This window comes from Stegodyphus dumicola, chromosome X1 (genome assembly GCF_044657685.1).
Source record: "Stegodyphus dumicola isolate Sdum_Otavi_A_Nest chromosome X1, ASM4465768v1".
In the NCBI taxonomy this organism is placed as follows: Eukaryota; Metazoa; Arthropoda; class Arachnida; order Araneae; family Eresidae; genus Stegodyphus; species Stegodyphus dumicola.
In genome coordinates, this window is record NC_140780.1 from 127349524 (window position 1) to 127371830 (window position 22307).

The 22307-nt window shown below is 31.7% G+C and overlaps 1 protein-coding gene across 8 annotated transcripts in view; it reads right to left on the minus strand.

Annotated features, from left to right (window-relative positions):
• LOC118187745 (transient-receptor-potential-like protein) overlaps window positions 1-22307 on the minus strand; it is a 346137-nt gene that overhangs the window by 171614 nt on the left and 152216 nt on the right. For 2 of the 8 annotated variants that reach the window (XM_085807018.1, XM_085807017.1), the window contains one exon: window positions 10087-10291. The exons of the other annotated variants lie outside the window; for them this stretch is intronic. The gene's annotated coding sequence lies outside the window, so the exon portion shown is untranslated. The remainder of the gene's footprint in view (window positions 1-10086; window positions 10292-22307) is intronic. 8 annotated transcript variants of the gene reach the window in all.

Genomic DNA, 22307 nt, shown 5'->3' on the forward strand with positions numbered 1-22307 from the left:
AACATAAAAAAATGAAATATATTTAACAACGACTTTTTGACTTTCAGTGCATATCTTAATAACGTTTTAACTCAAACCTGTTTTGTAACGTTCATTAATTGAAAAGACCCATATAATCGTGTACACAGAGCGAAATTTAAATACATTTTGTCCTCTGCATGTAGACTGCTATATTTTTCAGTATATCAACAAAGGTTTTCCTAATGGGAATAGTAAAACAATAACAACATTTGTTTCAGAAAGTTTGACGCTTTAGGCAGCGATGTTCTTTTCGTATGAGAGTAAAGCTCTAGAAAATCTGGAAAAGTTATAATGGTTTATATTAACACTTGGAGCTAATAGATATTTTTCCCGAAAGTAATGAGCTAATTGCCCAGAGAATTGCATAGTATTTTCTATCTTTTTAATTCTTGATTTAACTTGGGAGTGTTGTTGCTGTTTTTATTAATGAGCCTAACTAGATACCCTTTAAGCAGATCCATGAGTCTAAGAGCCGTCAATATTTCTAGTACGAAGGTAAGTCTTTTCAACAGGTCTTCGTTTACAAGTCCAAAACAGGTTAGAAGATGCCAAGAAGTGAAATGATCAGTATTACACTTCCTACACATGGGATTGATCATATTTGGGCATATCAGCTGTCCACTTATGAAACTCGTCAAAGTAGTCTGCTGAAACCACTCGTCAAAGTAGTCTGCTGAGCACGATACTCCCAAAGATGAACCAGACTCGGTAGTATGCATAAATTGATTACATTCCTGTTCCAATTGTTTCAAACTAATTCTAAGTAATCGAATTATTATGTACATTTTCCTTTTATTTTCCATTCGTATTACACTTCAAGGATAAGACAGAGTAAATCCATTTTTGATTTAAAAAGTGAAGTAATCATTCAAGACCAAACTAGTTAAAACTTCCCTCTCCGTCTCTTTCTCTCTCTCTCTGTATGTATACAGAGAGGGTTTTTTAAAAAACCCTCTCAAACTCAGAATTAATAACCATAGATCTCATATCAAAAGATTTAAAAATAAAAACAATAATAGCACCAAAGATCATCAGCTTACAGCTATTCTTGAACATTATAATCTACATAATTTTGATCACATAGAAATTAAAGTGCTTGATATTGTTCCAAACACCAAACTTCGACTGTTTAAGGAATCGATTTACATACTTCAAAATAAGTCACTTTATCCTTACGGACTGAATGCATATCTCAGTAATACCACTAATAGACAGCACGAGATCTCTATATATGAACAATTCAGATTTTTTAGCACTACTACTACCAGAGGAACTAGAGGAGGTGATGCTAAAAACAAAAATTTTTTTTCGTCACAAGATCTGAAATTAATTATTCACAATCTTAATTCCTACCTTGGACATAAAGAATTCGCAAAAAATGCCATAAAACTTCTTCATACCTTTAAGAATACTACCTTATGGAATCTGATTAAAACAGTAAATCAACCGTCTCAATGCTTCAAAATAGTCAAGGATCTTATTTTAGACTTCTGCAATTTTAAACTAAAAAACAGTAATTTTTTTCACAAAAAACTTTTTTGTACTATTCAGTTCAAACACCCATCTTACGATAAGTTCAAAATACCTAGCATTTTTAAAAAAATATCAGCACTTGCTTCCTAACCAACCACTCCAGATTAAACCCTGTTTTAAATTTGAAAAAACCTTAGGTCAACTAGTTATCAACCACCACGTTATAAAAGATCATAGCACATGTAACTGCCAAATGCCTGTCTACAAAAAATATGTCGATCCTTTCCACCAACATATTGTCACAGGAGATCTTAATATTGTAGAAGATATTGAATTACGTAACCTTATGCAACTTGGCACCAAATTTCGTCCTACTTTCAGTCTTAATAGACACGTCTACCTCAAACAATTCAATAAGGATCTTGATAAATTTATTATTATTGCTAGTAATAGATCCAATTTACCCACTACAACTTTTCATGAATGGAAAGCTGCACTTATTAAAGAATTTCAATGTTTGCTGTTCAAGGCACCTTATTTCAACTCTTTACACAATAAAAAACGCCTGGAGGATCTAATTCAAAAATTGCAACATCCCTTTATCATCACGAAGATAGACAAAGCAAGCAACAATTTTAGTATTATTTGACAACAATTCTACTACAACCTTCTGCATAAAGAGTTAAATAACACCTGCACTTACAAAAAAATAACTACCAGTACTCAGATTCTTCTCAATAAATTTAAAGCACTACATAAAAGACTAAAAATACAACCCCAGAAATATAACAACAGGTTTGCAAATCTCTATGCCTTACCGAAATTTCATAAGTCTCCAATTAAATTCAGGTTCATAGCTAATAGTACAAAAAGTTATCTCAAAGAAATAGATTATCTCTTTGCACAAAAACTTCGTATGATTCGTGACCTAATCAATAACTATGATTTTGAGGGTTTGCATTGCAACTGGATGATCTCTAGTAATGAACTAGTTCTTAAAACTATGAATTCACTTAAAATAGAACATATCCAATGCTACGACTTTGAAAACCTTTATACATCTCTACCACTCGAAGAAATTTTTACAAGTTTACTTGCTCTTCCAGATTTATTTCCACAAATTTCTACCATTCTCAGCAACGAAAAATGGCAGCTATTCCTTACCAGCGTACTCTTCAATAATTTTATTCAATTTGACAATTACATCTATAAACAAGTACAGGGAATACCTATGGGCGGGAATTTTTCAACTTCAGTTTGTGAATTATTCCTGTTTACTAAAGAACTGACCTATGTACGTTCACTCAGTACGGAAGAAAGTCTCTTTTTCCAACACATCTATAGATATATTGATGATGTCATTGCGTTTAATAACTACAACAAAATAGAAATCGCTAATATCTACCCTGCTTGCTTAAAACTAAATAAAACCAATACAGAACAGCATAATGTAGTCTACCTTGATTTACATATTATAGATTACCATTTTATTAAAGTTTACGACAAAAGAAGAGAATTTAATTTTTCCACACTTAAATTAACTAACTGGAATTCAAATATTTCCAAAAGAGTCATAATCAACACAATTTATTCACAGCTACTTAGAATAAAAAGAATTTGCAATACTGCGGAACACTTACAAGAAGAAATACTATACTTCGTAACTATTTTAAAAAGTAACCAAATACCACATAAAATAATTAAAAATTCCCTTACCAAAGCTGGCATTAGCCTTACCTATTTTTAGATTTTTTGAATTAGATAATGATTTTTTATACCTAAAGCTACGGACGGTTTAAGAAGGATGACTAATTCAGAGAATCTATTGTAAAAATGTACAGATAATTCTAGTTTATTCATTCTCTTTCCTCCAAAAAATTTTGGCACTTTAATCTTAAATACTATTGTGTACATAATTTTAAATTTCTGTAATGGCCAATTTTCCTGCTTTTATTAACAAATCGGGCTTTTTTCATTTTTCATAGTAGCTTGATCGCCCGATAGCTTGAAGAATTACGACTTTTTTAACAAATGACTGTTTTTTCCTTTTTCTCTTGCTTTAATGGCCAAGTTTTTATAGTTTTAGCTGAATTAGCCATTTTCACTTCGAAAAAATTTTTTTTCCATCCTACTACAAGCCAAGCGCCATTTTTGAGATCTTTACACGGTTTCCGAGGTTTCCAGCCCCCCTTCGATAATAGGAGACGAGTTGCAGATGACGAAAATCTCTTCGCATTGGCTAAATGCCCACAGCACTTCGCTCCCCCCTACGTACGTCATCCAAATGAAAGACACAAGAAGTATAGCAGCCATTTTTCAACAAGTTTTAAGAGGGACAGCTTTGCATAGCCAAAGGTCAGTTTTTGTTTCTTTTGTTACAACTTTTTCTTGGTCTTAGCAAGACCCACTTAGTTTGTTCTCTTCTTAATTTTTGTTTTATTTTATATTAATAACAGGTTTTCATTACAGTTTTCTAAAATCTATTATTTAAAAATTAAATTGTTAATCTTTAAGCTTGCAGGACCAGCCCGTATGTTTTTGTATTTTTAGGACTAATAGCTCATCGCTATTTATTTTCGTTTTTGATTTTAATTTTAATTTTAGTCTAGATTTAGGAAGTTTAGGTTTTGATTAACATATTTTAACACCTTAATGTGTCATTCTGAGCGGACGCGTCGGGAAATTGGAACAGAGAACTGAGACTATTAAAATTTCCAAGACACTTTGTCTAAATTTTAAAAAAATTTTTAGCCAAAAAGTTTCAATTGTCTGTTTCAGCGAAACGCGTAATGGGGTTAGCTTGATTCGACGCTCAAATAAATGAAATTTCCCTTGAAAAGCCTGTTTGGAAGTCGAATTGGGCTAATTTACCTTTTTCCGCTTACTTTTTAACTTTTTCTGTTTTTAATTTTATTAGTGTTTTACATGTCTAATGATTTGATTTTCATGTGTATTAATTTTTTGAAAACGTGTTAAACCTTTTGGAGCAGCAGCTCTTGGTAACTTTTAGGCGAGCTTACTACAATTTTTATATTTTACTTATTTTGCAGCATATTGCGCAAGATGTTTTCTAGACCAAAATTGGTTTTTTAAAAATTGTTATTACTGCTTTGCTTGATAAATTATATATTTGCGTATATATATATACATATATATATATATATATATGTAATGAAAGCACTTTGCAATATTGTTGTTGTTGTAGAAAATTGATTGCACAGATACGTAGAAATATTGATTTCGTAGAAATGTAGATTGTAGATCCATAATGAAGAGCAACTTGGCAGAATAAATATTCATTCTTATTTTAAAAAAACATGTTGTGGCCGCGAACAACTTGGCACACTACTAGTACCTATTTCAAAATGTTTACACTTTTTAATAGCTTTGCAGTAAGAGCAGAACAGCAATCAGCAGTCCAGATAAGCCGAAGCGCAGAAAGCAAGTGCATTTGTGTTCAGGATGAAATCTTGATTCCGAAAAAGTTAGTTTCGGTTCTCAATGCATTTGATTGAACAATAAATACTGGTGCAAAATCATTATTGGATGTTTGAAATTGAGTTCCTGAGTTCCGTTTAAGTCACCAGCGTTATGAAAGAGTCATATGACATGAATTAGTCTCGAAATGATGCAGTGCAGAAAAAGATTGCTATTTTCAGAATACCGAAAGAAAATACCAAATTAAGCATTAAGGACTGTGTGTATGTGTATGTTATATATTTATGTGTAAAGACAGGCTAGATGTAGTCGAAGTGCTCGAATTAATAGCAACCCAGAGAGATTATTACTCTTATCTTAACTTCACAATAATGTGTAAGTGATAAGCATGAAAAAGCGAATTATATAGTTTCAACAATCCCCCGCCAGTAGAAATACGTCCTGTGGTAAGGTAAAGAAGTAGAGTGTACTGTACATTTGAGAAAATTTGAATATGAAATGCAAATAAGGTTTTGTATTTCACTGCTTAGTTTCACCAAGAACTGAAACAAATACAGGTTCCTGGGCAATATGTTACTTTTGTTATTATAAACTCTACACACATTGGGAAATGCTTTCATTCGCACTATAAAAGTAGTAGATAGTAATATTTATAACTTGACGTGACAGTATTGCTAAATCTTAAAGGGAGACTTTGGTGAACCTTACGTTTGAGATATTTCTAGATTAATAATGAAACTAGTTCGATATCGGACGAGCCTTTGTCTTGTACAAAATTAACGAAAATACTTTTATTCTTGGCGGTGTGAAAACTCATCTCTTCACAAACACGTATTTCGATCCAAATGTTCTGGCATGTCTAGGGTCCACAACATTTATCGTATAAATACAGGGATATAAATTATGAGTAATATCTCAAAGCCACATCGTAAGAGCGATATTTTGTGACGGAAAAGTATTTTTGGAAAACATGGGAATTGTTTTAGTCTTGGCGGTCTGTTCCGATAAACCCGAGTTCCATTTTTCTACAAAATCATCTTCAGATATACATCTTTCAGCTTCATCTAAAGTTCCTGTCGTGCTTTCATATCATCGGAAAGTCATTACAGGGTGCAGTCTATCGTGTTTTGATTCAAATGTCGCGTGTTCAGCAAGCATTTCGCAGTAGCCTTTATTGGGCAAACCTAAGCGATTTGCTTTTGTACATACAGTGCTGAAGCTAGCTGTATAATGCTGTAACCATAGTCTAACATTAATGAGCCTTTATGAATTTCTAAATCTTGTTATGGATCTCGTTTCTAGGTGTGTATATATAATCTCTGATCGCGGATTTGTAACTTAGTGCAGGTTCTTCTGCAAATGAACATATTTTTACGTAGCTACATTGCATTTTGCAGCTCATAGTGTCACATCTTGTTCTCAACAAGATCTTTAGTAATAATTTTTTTTCAACAATTAAACTTACCCGTGTTTCATGGATTTATTGCTGAAACCGTTGAACCAAATTTTTACCTTTAGTTCCTCATCCGACTGGGATTTATAGGAAAAGTTCTATTATAAACGCCCATTTGTACTAATAATAGATCTATAATATGAAGTTTTAAGCAACTCAAAATTCGATTATGATAATAACGAAAAGAATACAAAACAGAGATAGAAAATATGGAGATAAGCATTCAAAATTATAGCAATGATAACATGAACGAACGAATTTCAATAAAATAAAATTCAAAGAAGAAAAATAGAACATCTTCAGCGAAGTGAGCGTTCAAGAAGCAAAATCTATAAAATTTCTTTTTCTTTTTTCATTTTATTCTATTACAAGGTACGTCTGTTTATGTTCGCTTTAATATACGGCCTATATGGATGCGAAATTGTTTATTTGGTGTACAGTATTTTCTTAGAGTATGACTCGTTCAATATGTCACGATTGCGTTCACTATCCTTGTTTATCTCTTTCGAGACAAAGCTACGATTACAGTACACCTGTTATATCAGTCAGTAAACAGGTACCTCTGAGTTTTCAAGTGATTTTGCACTTTTTTCTGTAAATGTTCAGAAATTTATTAGCAATAATCTTAGGGCAATTAATGAGACGAGTCAAGCAACTAAGAAAATTGTTAGGATCACCATGGGTTTGAAAAACGAGACTATTGAAAAATATGAAGATGACATGCGTATCCGAGATTTCGCTACTGCATATCGTCTGCTGAGTACGTTTGTGAAAAACAATGCCGCTATTATAAATGGGCTAAAATTTCGAATTGGGTGAAATAGATTACTTAACAAAGGTCAGAGAAGTTAGAAAATGCTGAAAAATTGCTTTTAATCCGGATAGTAGAAAAACGTTTAGGTATAGTATCATGCGCAATTCTTCATTTATTTACAGTGTACTTTTCATTCACTGCATTTGTACTTACGTATTAAACAGTGTTATAATAAAAACAATAGGTTTTATTCTAAAAACTGATTTTTTTCTCCTTATTTCTTATTGGTAATGTTCCTTTGGCGTACGTCCAAGGATCTGGAGTGAATTAACGACTTATACGGAAATACAAGTGACTATGTAAATATATTATAAGGAATTATTCTTTTTCCCCGCGCGTTCTGCCGTGGTGTAAGCGATCATCACGCATAGATGGTAATTGAAAGATATGTAACTCAAATCCTACGTAGCTCGACTGCACAGTCGAGTTAACACATTCCGAACTCACAGAAGCCTAATAGTTTGGCCCACGAGAAATATGAAACATTTAAAGACAAAATTATAATTTCTCAGATTTGGAAGTGAATTTATTATAGTGTTTTACACCGAGTATGTTTGTGTGATCATCTAAATGTCATAAAGTGCTACGAATACGCACTATATTCAACGCATAAAGACCGCTCTAATTTTAGACGAAAGAGTTAAATTTTTATCCAAATAAATATCCAATACATTCTATCCAAAATTTACTTTGATAAAAATTATAATATAAAAAGTTAAAGTAACTAATTTTAAAATTAAAATAAGTTAAAACTTTATTCTTTTATTTAAAATTGTTTCTTAATAAAAAAGCAAATCTATAAAGTACTTTAGCTCAGTGTATTCTATTTTGAATTTTTAGGCTATACATATGACAGAGTCATTAAAAACAGAAGTGAAAGTGATTACAATGATTTTGAATGAAATTAAAGCACAGGCAAGTTTAAGACAAAGAAACAAAGTACTTCTTTCTTCAAAATACAGTTTTTAAATGGAAATAAAAAATTAAGGGAAGAAGTAGTGTGGAAAGAACCGTAAGAGTACATTTTAATATTCCCCATACACTTGCTCTTTGCCGATAGCCCAATTAAATTTACAGCACATTAAGAGAGAAAAGCAACACGCTAAAGTAAAACAAAAAATTAGGCAAAGCAACAACCTTATATTTAGTCAGAGAAATCTGCTAAAAAGACGATTTCTTTGATTCTGATGAAGAAGGTACCTGTTTGCCCTCGAAATCGATAGTTTCCACTAAAATCTACACTAAACACAAAATTGTTGCGTTACTCAATTTTATGTTTCGCAGTTCTTTATAATTACAGCATAAAAATATTATTGAAAGCTCTGTTCTTTACATACGTTTATAAGAGATAAAAGAAGTGATAGATAGAGTATAATTTGAGAGTAGAGAACGTTTTTCTTGCAAGGTAGACACTCAGGCTGTCAGTCAAATAAAAGATAAGAGAAGGAAATTTATTACTCTTTCCTTCGCTCCCTTCATTTACGTCGTGCCTAATAATATATATATTTATATATATACTATGTATCCTCAGCATATATAGCATAACTGAATACACAGTTGCATTATACACACACGACAATTGCATTATACACTCACGACTATTCTACGGTTTGATGAGATGATATTCTGTGCCTGTACATGATTCATAATTCGAGAAAACAGTTCGTCACACGTGTGATAAATGCAAGGTTTTCAGATACATTTCAAATAGTCGTAAAATTTCAAAGTGAAAAAATCAACGAAAAGATTTGTATCACGGGTGGCTATATATTTTACCCAAAAATAAAAATGATTTTTCGAAAAGCATCGCGATCTGTAATGGACGCTAGAAACGAGCTGATAGAAGAAAAGACGTCTTGGTGTAGGTAGCCAGATGCATTTTATCTGAGCAATACTTTTCATTTTTTTCTATTTTTTTCTTTTTTGTCCTTTAATGGGTAAGTTTCGTGTCTGGACAAAGTGCGTACTTTGATGGCTTTTCCCAATGATATACAAATGTTTCTACATACTAGAACAGTTTATGTCTTCCACTTTTATTTTAAGACATACTGATCGGAACTTTAATAAAATCTCCAGCTAACTTCTACATGTGTAATCGAATAAAGTTTGCTCCCCAGTATACAATGTTTTAATACTAAAATTCTTTCCTTAAATTTGACTAGGGTTTGTCTTTCTCTCAAACATGAATTCGGTCCCAGCCGAAAGAGCTGTCAGTATAATCATATACGTTTTGCGAGAAGGTTACGTTATGCTATTTGAATACGCCACGACTATGAGGAGGAATGCCTCCATGGAGAAGTTACCAGGGAAATTAGCTGCTATTTATGGTACAGATGGCGAAAACCAAGAAAATGAACATTGCAGCCAGCCCGTTCGATTAGTATCGAACTCAAGTTGTACTCATCTGTAACTATAGGTGAAAAGGAATGCTATTTTTTTTAAATATAACAAAAACGTCTTCTGGTTAATGGCTGTTGCTGAAGAACGGAATAGAAATGACTTTGAACACTGGTTTAATTAGAATCTACTAAATTCTAAAAGTTTTATAGTTCGTATAAGTAAAATTCAATGAAATACAATGCTCATAGGATGGAAGCTCACTCACATTATTATTTGTTTTAAACAACTGAATTTTTATAATGCTCACCATGTCCGACAGCTGTTTTAGAACACACGCGTTACACGATTTTGCTTCATTATATTTCGTATAATAAATGCTTTTTCCAAAATAGATATTTATTATTGCAATATTTGAACATACACTCCTTCATTACGATATTCAAAATACACATACTTCATTATATTAGCTTAAATATACATTTAATCATTAGGATATTAGAAATGCGCTTTCACCATAACAGTTTTTGAAATGCATGTTCATCCTTACCTAGGTATATTATACAATACAAGTAATAAAGATGGTAGGCTTGTAGAGTCATTACATTTGCAGAAGCAGGAAACATGAAAAAATGTTCAGTGCTGCCACCGGGATTCGAACGCAGTACCTTCCGACTGTCAGTTAGGCGTGCTGCTATTTACTCCTGATCTTCCGATTGTTATCCGGACAATCTTCCAAACACACCACAAAAGCGCTAGATACGAAGGGATAAAATACCTTATATTCTTAGGCTATGCATTTCAGTAAGGAAAAATTATGTAAGATTACATACGTGAATTTAATTTTACATTACATTGTATTACAGTTTCACAATACAGTGCTTTTATTTCTAGTCTCTGGGTGCGTTAGAAACAAGTGGGCTATTTATTACTTACATATTTTAGTACGTTTATTGTTTCACTACTAACGGTATTAGAATGTGTAATACCATGTTACACACTCTTTCAGAGCCCAGATTTGGAACTATTTTACGATATTTACACATTTCTTTCGATCACTTTCTGTTGATAGGTGGAATCACTTGTATTCCATAAATAGCACACCTATTCGCTATTCTAGCAATGTAGCAAGTGTACAATTACAGTTGTATTGCATTCGTTTATAACTTATCACCGATTTGCTTAAGGAGTTAATGCAATGAAAAGCATAAACATAGTTATTAAAAATTTAGTAGCAATTATCATACTTTATTAAGTAAAATAAAACTGTAAACAGTTATAAAACTTTTTAGTTAGTTATATTAAAAATCTTATGAATTTTGAATAAAGATGGACACTGAAAGACCAAAGGGTTTAAAAAATTAGTAACTTGTTCGTTTTTAACCTTTTTTATTTGCTCTTCTTGTAGATTATAGAGCATCCCTTGCAGATTAAAATAGCTGTGCATGAAGTCCAACAAATTGAGTAAAACTCACTGAAGATATTTTTTACCAGTGAAAGATACTATATTCATAATCAGAGAAAATACCAACAATATTTTAATGTCGGAGTATCTCCTGGCGATGACATAATTTGGTATCTAATCACCCAGTTTGAAAGAACTGGATCAGCCTGCGATTTTCCGGGAAAAAGGTCTTAATCGCACTGTGCACAGTGACATAGTGGTGGTCATTCACTGAAATAGAAAAAGTTTACCGAGCCGTTTTAAAGGGATCGTTTCTAACCAAAAAAGAAAAAGAAAAGATTAAAAACTAACAAGTTATGAATTTTAAAACTTTTCAGTATTTCGGTGGCCACCTGTATACATCAAATTAAATCAAGTAGCGATATTATTAGAAACTAAAGAGAAGATATAAATTATCCAAAAGCACATATTACGTGCATCACTTTAAAAATCACTCAATTGCATTAAACAACTATAGTTTTAGTTCGAAAGATAAATATTTTATACCACGTCAAATGGCAGAAACACTGTAAGAACTGACAGGTCATGTTAACGATAAAATAAAGATATTATGTTACCTATAATGGCAATACTTGCTCAGCTGTATATTTAGTGAATGCTCTGAAAGGGCAATGACAACGAAAGTTGGAAAGATTAAATAACACATGTTTCTAGCATCAAAATACATGTATATGTATTAAATTATTGAAACCTCTCTGTGCCAAATACGTTAAATTTCAGTGGTATTTTTATCAACTTTGATTAAACTTTGGTTGCTGCTGAGTTTTGCTGCTGTTTAATTAAACCTGTACATAATTTTGCTTTTTCAGGTCAGTCATTTAACCTTATTTCAGTGGTATAATTTTTCAATACATTCTACTGGCACTTGGCACGTGTTCTGACACATAAGCATTGATGGTTACGCGCAACATACTTGGTCAACTCGTTCGTGATTCCTAAACATGGACGAGTAACGTTAAGGTAATACATTTAACTTCTGAATTTATAACATTTTATATAATTTTTACCACCAGATAAATCTTATTTTGATTCTTTAGTTTAAGGATCCTTTTGCCATGTACTTGCTGAGTACAGGGAATTTTGCAGATTTCAAGCGGCATAGTTTAAAGTACAAAGAAGGATAGTAACCGTCATGACTTGTAGTAGTGACTTGATGCTGACACCATCTGCTTACGTGTTAGAGCGGAATCGCTAATCAGCATAAACAGGAACGCCTGCTATTCGTCACGGTTTTGACAAGTGTTGAACATTAACAAAATTTAATTTATTCTACCCAGTTTTTGTAGCTTCGCCTAGGATTGCTGTAGTTGTAGCAAGTTAACATTTTGTTATGAATTTTGTATAAAATTAAATAATTTTAGCAAAATTATATGTGAAATTGTAGTGTCTTTTGCATAATGTAAAACAAAAAAAAAAAAAAATCTGAAAAGACGACGATCTGCCGGAAAAATAGGAATACAGGGGCAAGTCTATTTAATATTGAGGTAAATGACTGTCTCGCTAAATCTGCGAGATATCGCCAAGGTGGCGAGGGGTTTGGCGATAAATGTTATCGCGAATTTGACGAGAAATCAGCAGAGATCGCGAACTTGTGACCATTTGGCGAAATTTTGCTCCGGTCCTTGTGTAACTGTGTTTGGTTTTGTAACTGAATAACTGTAATTGATCCCTGTATGCAACTGCAAATATATCCCGCCCTTACATATAACTTTAATCGCATATGCCTTCCAGTCATTTTGAGAAATAGAAGGTACTGAAGATTTCTTGGCGACCGGTAGAAACTATACAACGCTGCAGAGAGCATCAGCACTTTTATTTCAGACTTGACTTCGGAGTGTTAGATTCTCCTTGAGAACTTGGACTCTCAGATGCGCTTGTGTTATATTAGTCTTAAGTTCAACTTACCAGTAGCAGGAAAATGAGTTTAGGTTAACTTTTACATTTTGTGCTATCTTCCGTTTCCGTAGTCAGATCGAGCAATAGGAGATAACTCGGCCACACAGTAAAGATATCGCTTTAGGGTGAGTGGTTGATAGAGGAAATTAACTAGGTAAAATTTTTATTATGCACTATTTACAATAATGTCAAACAGCTAGCTATCAACAGTCATGTAACAAAATCAATCTCGTATATTTAAGAGGAAAAAATTGCCCTTTGGTAGATAATGGATCTTTGAAATGTGCTCACTGCTAGAAAGCCTCGTAATTTTCCTGTGTGTAACGTAAGTCTAAGGCAGTTTATATTAAGAAGTCTATCCCTGCTTCAGGCAGAGAGCCCTTAGGTATTTTCTCATAAGTAAGCGGCATACAGACCAACTAACTATCGGAAGTTTGCAGTTTCTAAAAATGCAATTTCTTAAGTAATTGCATGCGTTAAAATACTATTTTATAGTCATATTTTAGTGGTCAATGTGTTGCATTAAAACCAATTTTCATTTACAAAATATACGTCGTTGCATTTTAATTGATTGTGTGAGTAATTTATAGATAGTATGAAAACGCTTTTCAGTAAATGACGTCAAAGGATGCGCTTGCGTGGGAGTGGGCGAATGATAAAAAGTGTGGCAGAGATATTCCATAATATGTCTGAACAAGTTTGAGTGTGACATTATAAAAAGTGTTATGAATTTCTCTTAGTAACACTCTAATATGCAAAGGCGTAGCAACGGCTGGATTTAAAGCTCGGGTTTCAAACTTGGTAAATCTGTAAAAGAAAGTCAAGACATGATGAAACAGGATTATGGAGATAAAGTTGTGATCTTTTAAGTGAGTTTATGAATGGTTTAAACGTTTTCAAGATGAAATGGACTCCATTGATTATGCTGCTTAAAGTAGTAGGCCTAAGGCTTCTTGTAACGACGAAAACATCGAAAACGTGAATATAATGTTATCCAGGAAGAACAATAAATGCTAACACGTGCAAAAATATTCTGGCAGATTTATTGCAAAGGAGCTGTCCTGTACGCCCAGAACGGTGCAGCAGGCTCTTGTTCTTTTTCTTCTCCATGATAATACCTGAACACATTGGCTTTTGTTGGCCTGTAGAAGAGTTTTATCTCTCGACCATCTACCGTAGCAATTAATCTGGCTTAAGTAAACTTCTTTTTTGTTCCCGAACCTGAAAGAGGATATTATCTGCAGTTTTCAGGAACTATGCAGTTGTCAAGAGTACATTGCAAACTACAGGCATTACTTCGAAGGAATATGAATCGTTTTCCCTGATTTAGGAAGGAATTTTTTGTTTATGAACCTGTTCACTTAACTTTATTGTCATGTCATATATTCAAAATCAGGAATGTATAATGTATAACTGTGTGTCAGAAATAATATGAAAAAGCATAAAAATAGCAAAATTTTTTCATTTTTTCGATCTCATGATTTTAAAATCTGCTTTATTTTGAATAGATTAAATTGAAGAACACCATAATTGAGACTATGAAGTTCATTTAGGATTAATGTCCTTCAGTCTCACGTAGGTATGTGCTTCGGAGACATAATTTTCATATGCATTAGAACTGAATTTTGATAAGATTTGATCAGAGATCAATTTTGATATGATTTGTATTACATAGCGTAAATAGAGATACGAAGTGACAATCAACATAACATCTGAAGAGAGAGTCAACTATCTTCCCATGTTTCCTTAGTACGCTGTAGCTGAATTACTACATTCCAATAATATCATAAATTCTAGCCCTGAAAAGTAGCATAAAGGTACGGAAGGTATAGAATATAGTGCAAATGTATTTTCCACTCATAAAATTTACCTTATTGAGAAATGAAGTTTAAATTTTCATCAGAAAGGAAAGAAATTTATAGAAGCACTACCAATTTGTATAAGCACTGGGCAATGGTACTCAACGGCAAACTTTCCTTAGACATTCGAAAAAGCAGGCCACGCAAATATCAAATCGAAAACAATCTTGAACATTTTTCAAAGGCTCCTCTAAGCTTGCTTTAATTGGAGCAAAAGAAAGTAAGGGAAAGAGATTAAAAAAAGAAATCCACAGTAAATCCCTAAACAATTGCTAGCTTCTGAGAAGTTTCACTAGTTTCCGGAAGCAGTAAAAGACAACTAATTCAGAAATAATTGTTCTTTTTAATGAAAGGAGAGCACGCGGTAGAAGGAGAAGATTCTGCTTCAGTTGAATACTTAAAAATCATTTTGTTTCTTGTCAAATTTATTGTTCCCTTTTAATACTTAACTGTATTTTTTAGTACTGAAGAATACATTCTAGACTGAACAGAAATTTTGGATAACGCCTATAATAAAGTAAAGTGAGATTAAGGACAGATAATTATTTTCATTTTAATCTTAAAGATGTTTCTTTAAACAAAAAGTGAAGTACTTCGTAATTCGTGTTTTCCTCAGCAGCATGCATTCATAAATAATTTAATTTGTGTTACATAACTTAAGAATGAAAAGTACAACTGTAAATAAGGATACATTTTAATTAATTAAAATTTATTAAATATGCTTAAATGATAACAGTGCATATTCTCACTATTTTTATTATAAATTAATATTGCGAAAATGGTACAAACATGCATGTATAAGAATTTTATCCCATTAAAAGACAGAAAGCATTGTTTCGTGCGTAAGGGTTCGTAAGAGATTAAATACACAAATCCGATGATAGGTTGAAAACATTTATTCTTATCAAAAGAAGTATATCAGAACTCTGGAATTTTTCTTTAGAGATATTCGTACGAGTGTTCACAATATCATGCAATATAATTAGTTGCTATAATTCAAACTACTAAAAACGTTAAATACAACGCTATGCAAAGCGTATCTAAAGAGAAAACTAATTCGGATTTCTCAGTTCACGCGTAAATAACAACTCGCAACAACAGTAACTAAGCAACTGAGCTGAGATGCTCTCTCTCTCTCTCTGGCTTTTTATAGTTTTCAAACAGTCCCAAGAAATTTCTAGTACTTTTTGCTTCTCGAGATTTCTGGAAAGCAATAAGAGGATGGAATTGTGCGTAAAGACAACATAGTGGTCAATTACGGTTATTCTGGTTCAATACAAAGTACCCAGATATCCTTTTACTCAAAGTTAAATGCACGTACCTTTGTGTTCTTACTTTTCCGGCATGACTTTCTCTAAAATTTGTCTCGCGCTATATTGCATGGGAAAATACAACAATTTTAATTATAATTCTACTAAAATTACTTATCTAAATACAAATTTCGTAACAATATAATTTCAATTTCTTTTGTTAACTACTCTCTTAAAGAAAGAAGAAAAACATGCCTCAAATGAATCATTAGAGTGAAGCAACAGCCTGTGTTAGGCGTGGATTTTTAGCATAGAAACTCTATCGATTTCGAGGGCGAACTAAGTCCCTCTTCATCAGGAGCAAAGAAATCTGCAACTGAAACACCACGTTACAAACAATTTTATACCCTAAGGAAGTCAAGAGAGTAGACTTCTTTAGAGTATAACTCTGTTAATAACTTGGATTTTCAGTTGCAGATTTCTTTACTTCTGATGAAGAGGGACTTGGTTTACCTTCGAAATCGATAGAGTTTTTATGATAAAAATTGATGCCTAACACGAGTTTTTGTTTCACTTTTATAGTCTCTTTTAATTTCAGTTTAGGAATATAGTTTTGCCTAAACCATTTCTCAGAACTGAAATCTATAATTTGCGAACACTTTCTCAATTTAAATTGAAAGATTTAAATGCTTATAAATTTTGAATAAAAGATTCTAACTAAAATTTACTAGTAGTTAAAATGCAAATTTATCTAAGCTGATATGCAATAAGGTATATAGAGACAAATAATGATTCATTTATTTTTGTAGTTAAGTTATTCACTGAAACTAATGTTAATAAATTTTGAAAAACTTATACTTACTAAAAACTAGAGCCAAAGTTTTCCGCTTTTCAATGTGCTGATTTTCGCATCAAAGGAACTAATTACAGTAAAAAACATACAGCAAATCTTAAGATGAATAAAAAAAACTACAAGCAAATCGGACTAAAGGAAATTTTTTTTGCTCCCGAGGGGAAAGAGGCTAGATTAGCTACTCTAACTATAATGGTTACATGTCTGTGACATAGTATACTACATGCAAGTGTAGGGAAAGCTTTAATTTCGAGATACGATTAATCGTGAATCATGGACATTTTAAAACCGCTTGAATTATTTAAATCAAACTATTTACTCTTGTTATGAATGCTGAAATCAAAAGGACTATTTTGTGATTAATTGTAGCTTTATCTTCAGATTAACTGAAAGCGTTCGAAGCATTCATTGTTTCAACGCATTTTCTTACTTCATCGATTCTTCATAATATTTTTCCCCTTCCGCTGACTATTTAAATGCCTCTACTTTCTGTTCAAATATATAACTTATTGTAGTTTAAAATACTTACATTGAAAGTTATTATGAAGGCAAATATTATTTTTTAAACTTTGAATATTTACATTAAATGACATTTTCAGGTATTAACTATCATTTGTGCTCTCCCAGCTATTTAAAAGGCATTCGGAATTCCTTTCCTCTGCATTAATTTCGTTGCTCAATTCCAACTTTTCAAGAAACGAATATATTACTTTCAGAAGTGGAGCGATAATTTTTGGAAAGAACTTCAGATCAAAAATGAAACAAATGAATTTATTTTATATGAGCATATACATAACATTTGATGCCAGTATGTACATTTTCGAGGTTATAGTTGAGTTTTACTAACATTTAAAAGTTCGTAAAACGGCATTATAGTTGAGTTTTGCTAATACCTCTTAGACTAGAAGAGAAACACGCTAATGTGACAATCAAAATCGTAAAAACAACCTTGTATTTAGCGTAAGTGTATTGAAACATTCAATCTATTTCGAGGGCAGCTAAAGGTCCCTCCTCATCAGGAGAAAGAGAAATAAAAGAGAATAATAAGAGAAAATAAAGGGGAAGGAGTATTTTTTTGAAGTTCAGATTTTGAGCGTGAAGGTGCATTTGTCCCTCGCTCCCTATTTTTAAATTCGCTAATTTTTCTTGTCCTTTATGCTTGATCAGATAGCCTGGCTCAGTAAAAGTAGGCGGCTAGTGCAACTCTGATTAAAAATCCAGTTATAACCACGTGCAGTGCTGATAAGGACCACGTGTTTCTAAGACTCCTTCCCCTTTATTTTCTTCTTTCTAGGTATTTCTTTCTCCTGATGAGGAGGGACCTTTAGCTGCCCTCGAAATCGATTGAGTGTTTCAATACACTTACGCTAAATACAAGGTTGTTTTTACAATTTTGATTAATACGTCTTACTAACATGTTATACACATAATAGTTTTACTAACATGTTAAAGTTTAATTTGCAACTTTCTTATGGTCCACATTTTAGTCACTGATTCGCTCATTCTAGAAAATGTATGCAGAATGTATGCATGTACATATTATTTTCTGTTAGCATGTACATTTTGGACGTTATAGTTGAGTTTTACTAACATGTTAAAATTTGTAAAACGGCATTATAGTTGATTTTTACTGATATGTTTTAATAGCATGGTAAAGTTTAACTTGTATCTTTCTTATGTTCTACATTTTAGTCTCTGATGCTCATTCCAGAAAATTTATGCAGATTTTAAAGGCAAGCAGTTTAGTGCAAAGTTAAGTAAACATTCGTAACCATAACTGAAAATTCGGCTAACGCTCTGCACTCTTGCTTATTAGAGAAGCTACTGCGCGGGGAGAAAGTAGAATTTCAAAACAGTTTAACGTGGTTGATAAGTTAAGATTTTGAGCTGCGAGTAGGTTCAGTTGGCGATCCATAGTTTGCCGCGTCGTTTAAGAAGTATTTAGATTTATAACTTAGCAGACTGTTAACGAATTATTTGTTTCACTGCCAATTAAAAGAGAATTATAATTTTGTTTTGTAACATTTTACTTTGTTCCTGATAAGTGGTGAGGTAGAATAAACTTATTTTAGAAATTTATGTTTATTTGATTTTGAAACCAGTCAAACTAGTGGTGGTAACTCCCCATTTAACTTTTACATAATATTCAAGAGGTAGGAATTGGACTTGAACTACTTAAGAAGTAGGAATAAATGCAGCTACACATCAAGAGATGAAGTTAATTCATAGTATGTTTTAATCATATTCCTACTTTTTTAATATTCCATTTTTAAATCCTTCTGTATGATTTTAAGAAAACATGAGTGCACTTTTATAACTTTCCAGGAATATATTTACTGCTATACCTTCGAGTTTTAATTATAATATAACATGTATGGTTCTACACTACTTTAGCGGCCATGCGAAAGAACCGTAAGACAGACGGACAATGTATCTTCCCATATTATCGTCTAAAGTGCAGTAAGCACAATCATAGATGAAAGTTCAAAATAAATCTTTTTCTCAACACGTCAACCTGCAGGTTACACAATAAATACAACATAAACTTAATAGCCGTTATTTGAGGGAAACATAGAGCAAATGTTTCAGTCAAATTAAAGTATTTAATAAAATTTGGCTCGCCCCAACTATTCAAGAAGGAAATACGGATAATGAAGTTAAAGCTGATAAATAAGTTCAGTAGTAATAAGACGTAACACAGTAACCGTCAATGACAGCTGCCAGAAGTAGTCTCTGAAACTCAACAACTGTGCATTTATATAGCTTAACTAACTTGTATTCTGGAGTTTCTGAAAGCATAAGTAACACTACAGGAAAAAAATAAGAAGAAAACTAGTTAATAAACATTAAATTCTATCAGATATAATTATATTTCTCAGATTACCATTAAAAATTATATGCAAAATTAGCACAATATAAGAAGATGCATTCGTTACATATTTACTACCTGCTTTTCAATTTGAATGTATAAGAATGCTGATTTTTATTTTAATTAAAATTATTTCCACGTAATTTATTAGACTTTCAATTATATTTAATAATATTGTATTCAAATAATATTTAATTATTATGCTCAGATCTTACTAGTGCAGATTATCAGTAACATTTTATGGTAATTTTACCATGTAATTAATTATATATTCCTTTTAAAGTAGAGGTTATGTTAGTTTCTTCCGTAAACTAAAAAACTAAAAACTGAAGAAAAACATACTTCTTTTCGAAGCTTCCTGGAAAGTCTCTTAAACTTATTTTATTTATAAACATTAATTACCTGACACCTAGATTTCGCGCCTAGATTAGCACGATAGGGTAAAAGTTTTTCTAATTGTTCTCTCGTTATTCTCATTACGCATGCAAATGTTTTGTTACGCTAAACTTAATGAAAACTGAAAAGCATCGATAAGCAAAGAAATAAATTTAAATTTTAGAGAGGAAAATGTTAAAAGAAATGCTCATTTTAAGTACGATAATTAAAACAAAAGCACTTAAAGTTAGTAACACGTTAAAAAAGTTCTTTAATGAATATTTGTTTTTTAATTATACACATGAATGACCAAAGGAATTATAGTTATATACAGGTGATATTTTTTTGCATTATTTTAAATTTTTTTATTCTGTAACAGTTTAGAGACTTACTGAAGGAATTTTGGGTTTCCTTTAGCATAAGCTGAATAATGGAGCTTTTTTTAATTTGACATATAAAAGCGAAATGTTTTATGCCTTTAATTCATTTAATTTTAAAATAAAATAAAACTTAACGAAAGTCTTTACTAAAAATGTCTAAAAGCAACTATCTGAATTAAGGATAAAGAATAAAATCATGCAATAATTTGGGAAATATTTCCCCAAAGTGTTACAATCAATAAAGAATTTGAATAAGAAATAAAAAAATAAGCTAAAAATAACCAGTAACTAATATAAGAACATTAAGCTTTTTCTAGGGTAAATCAAGAGTAGATATTTTTATGCAATCTTTCTCATCAGGAAAGCACAAATTAGTCAGGGAATCCAAAATCAAAAATATGTATTGGCTCTGAAAGAAATCCAGTTATTATTTGAGATAAATGTAATTATTGTTAATGTAAAAACAAAAACCAAAAGCAAGACATTTGGACGCATTATTATTATTATCCGTAAATGGATTAAAAAATATGCTAAAACATGACAAAATAAACGTAGAAGACAAGTCATTTCTGAGGGGGGAGGGAAGTGATGAAACTGACAAAACAATATAACTGACAAATTTGTGCTAACAACCTGATAGGTCAGTAAATACATTGAAAATATTTTTAAATTTTTAATCAACTATCATTTTTGGTTTCTTGTTCTACCAATGTTTCACACTAGTTTACACATACTCACTTCACAACTTTTGATAGCAAAATAATGATTTGCATTACTTGTGAGTGAGTAAGAAAGTGAGTAAGGAAGCATTAAAAGTGAGTAAGGAATATGCGAGAAAATAAATTAATTTCAATTGATAGCCTGCATAATTTACATGATATTTCCAGACCGTTTTCTCGATGGGAGATTTGACACATAATAATATGACGTTTTTGGTCTAAGACCAATTTATTTTGGCTACATTAAATGCATTTAGAAGTTTGAATAGGTTTGGACTTGGCATTCTTCTAAGTATAAGATTAGATAAATTGAAGTTTATGAAATTGATATAGAATAGATTTATGTAACATACTATTATCAAAAACAAAAGATTCGAACTATCTCGGCCGTGGGTGAAATAAAATTACGTTTAATGAGTTTAGAAGCTTGAATAGGTTTGGACTTGCCATTCGTCCAAGCATAATATTAAACAATATGCGATTTATGCAATTGATATGAAATATATTTATATAGCATACTATTATCAAACATTATATTGACAGCTACAGAAATTATTTCAGTGTGTTCTTCCACTTTTCTTTTCTAAAGGTTTGATTTTTTACTTGAATATAAAAAGATCTTATTTTCAGAAGTTTAGGATGAAATTATGATCTCTTGCTAATATCATAAGTTATAACGAGTACCTAATATTCATAGCGATACCACTGCCTTATAAAACAAATAATACGAGTATTTAATTCAGTTTTTCCTTGAGAAATCAGTGTTAAGAATTCCGTGTCACTTGTCCGTGTCCGTGTTAAGTTAGAAATACGTTAAATTATTTGTAAAATGTGATGTATAAGGACAATGAGTAATGGGGATTTTCTTTGAAAGGAAGAGAAGACGAAAGAGTTTTAAACAGTGGCAATTAAAGTATTCAGTTTTACGTTGTTAAAAGAATTTGAATAATTGTTTTTTTTTTTACTTTAATAACCCAATATTCATACTATGTTTTTATCGGTAAAGAAAGAGATAAAATTGTAGATTGTTTTACAAAGTCAAAAATACAATGTTTATTATATTTTTATCCTTAATCGTAACATTGTTGAAGAAACCAAATATAAT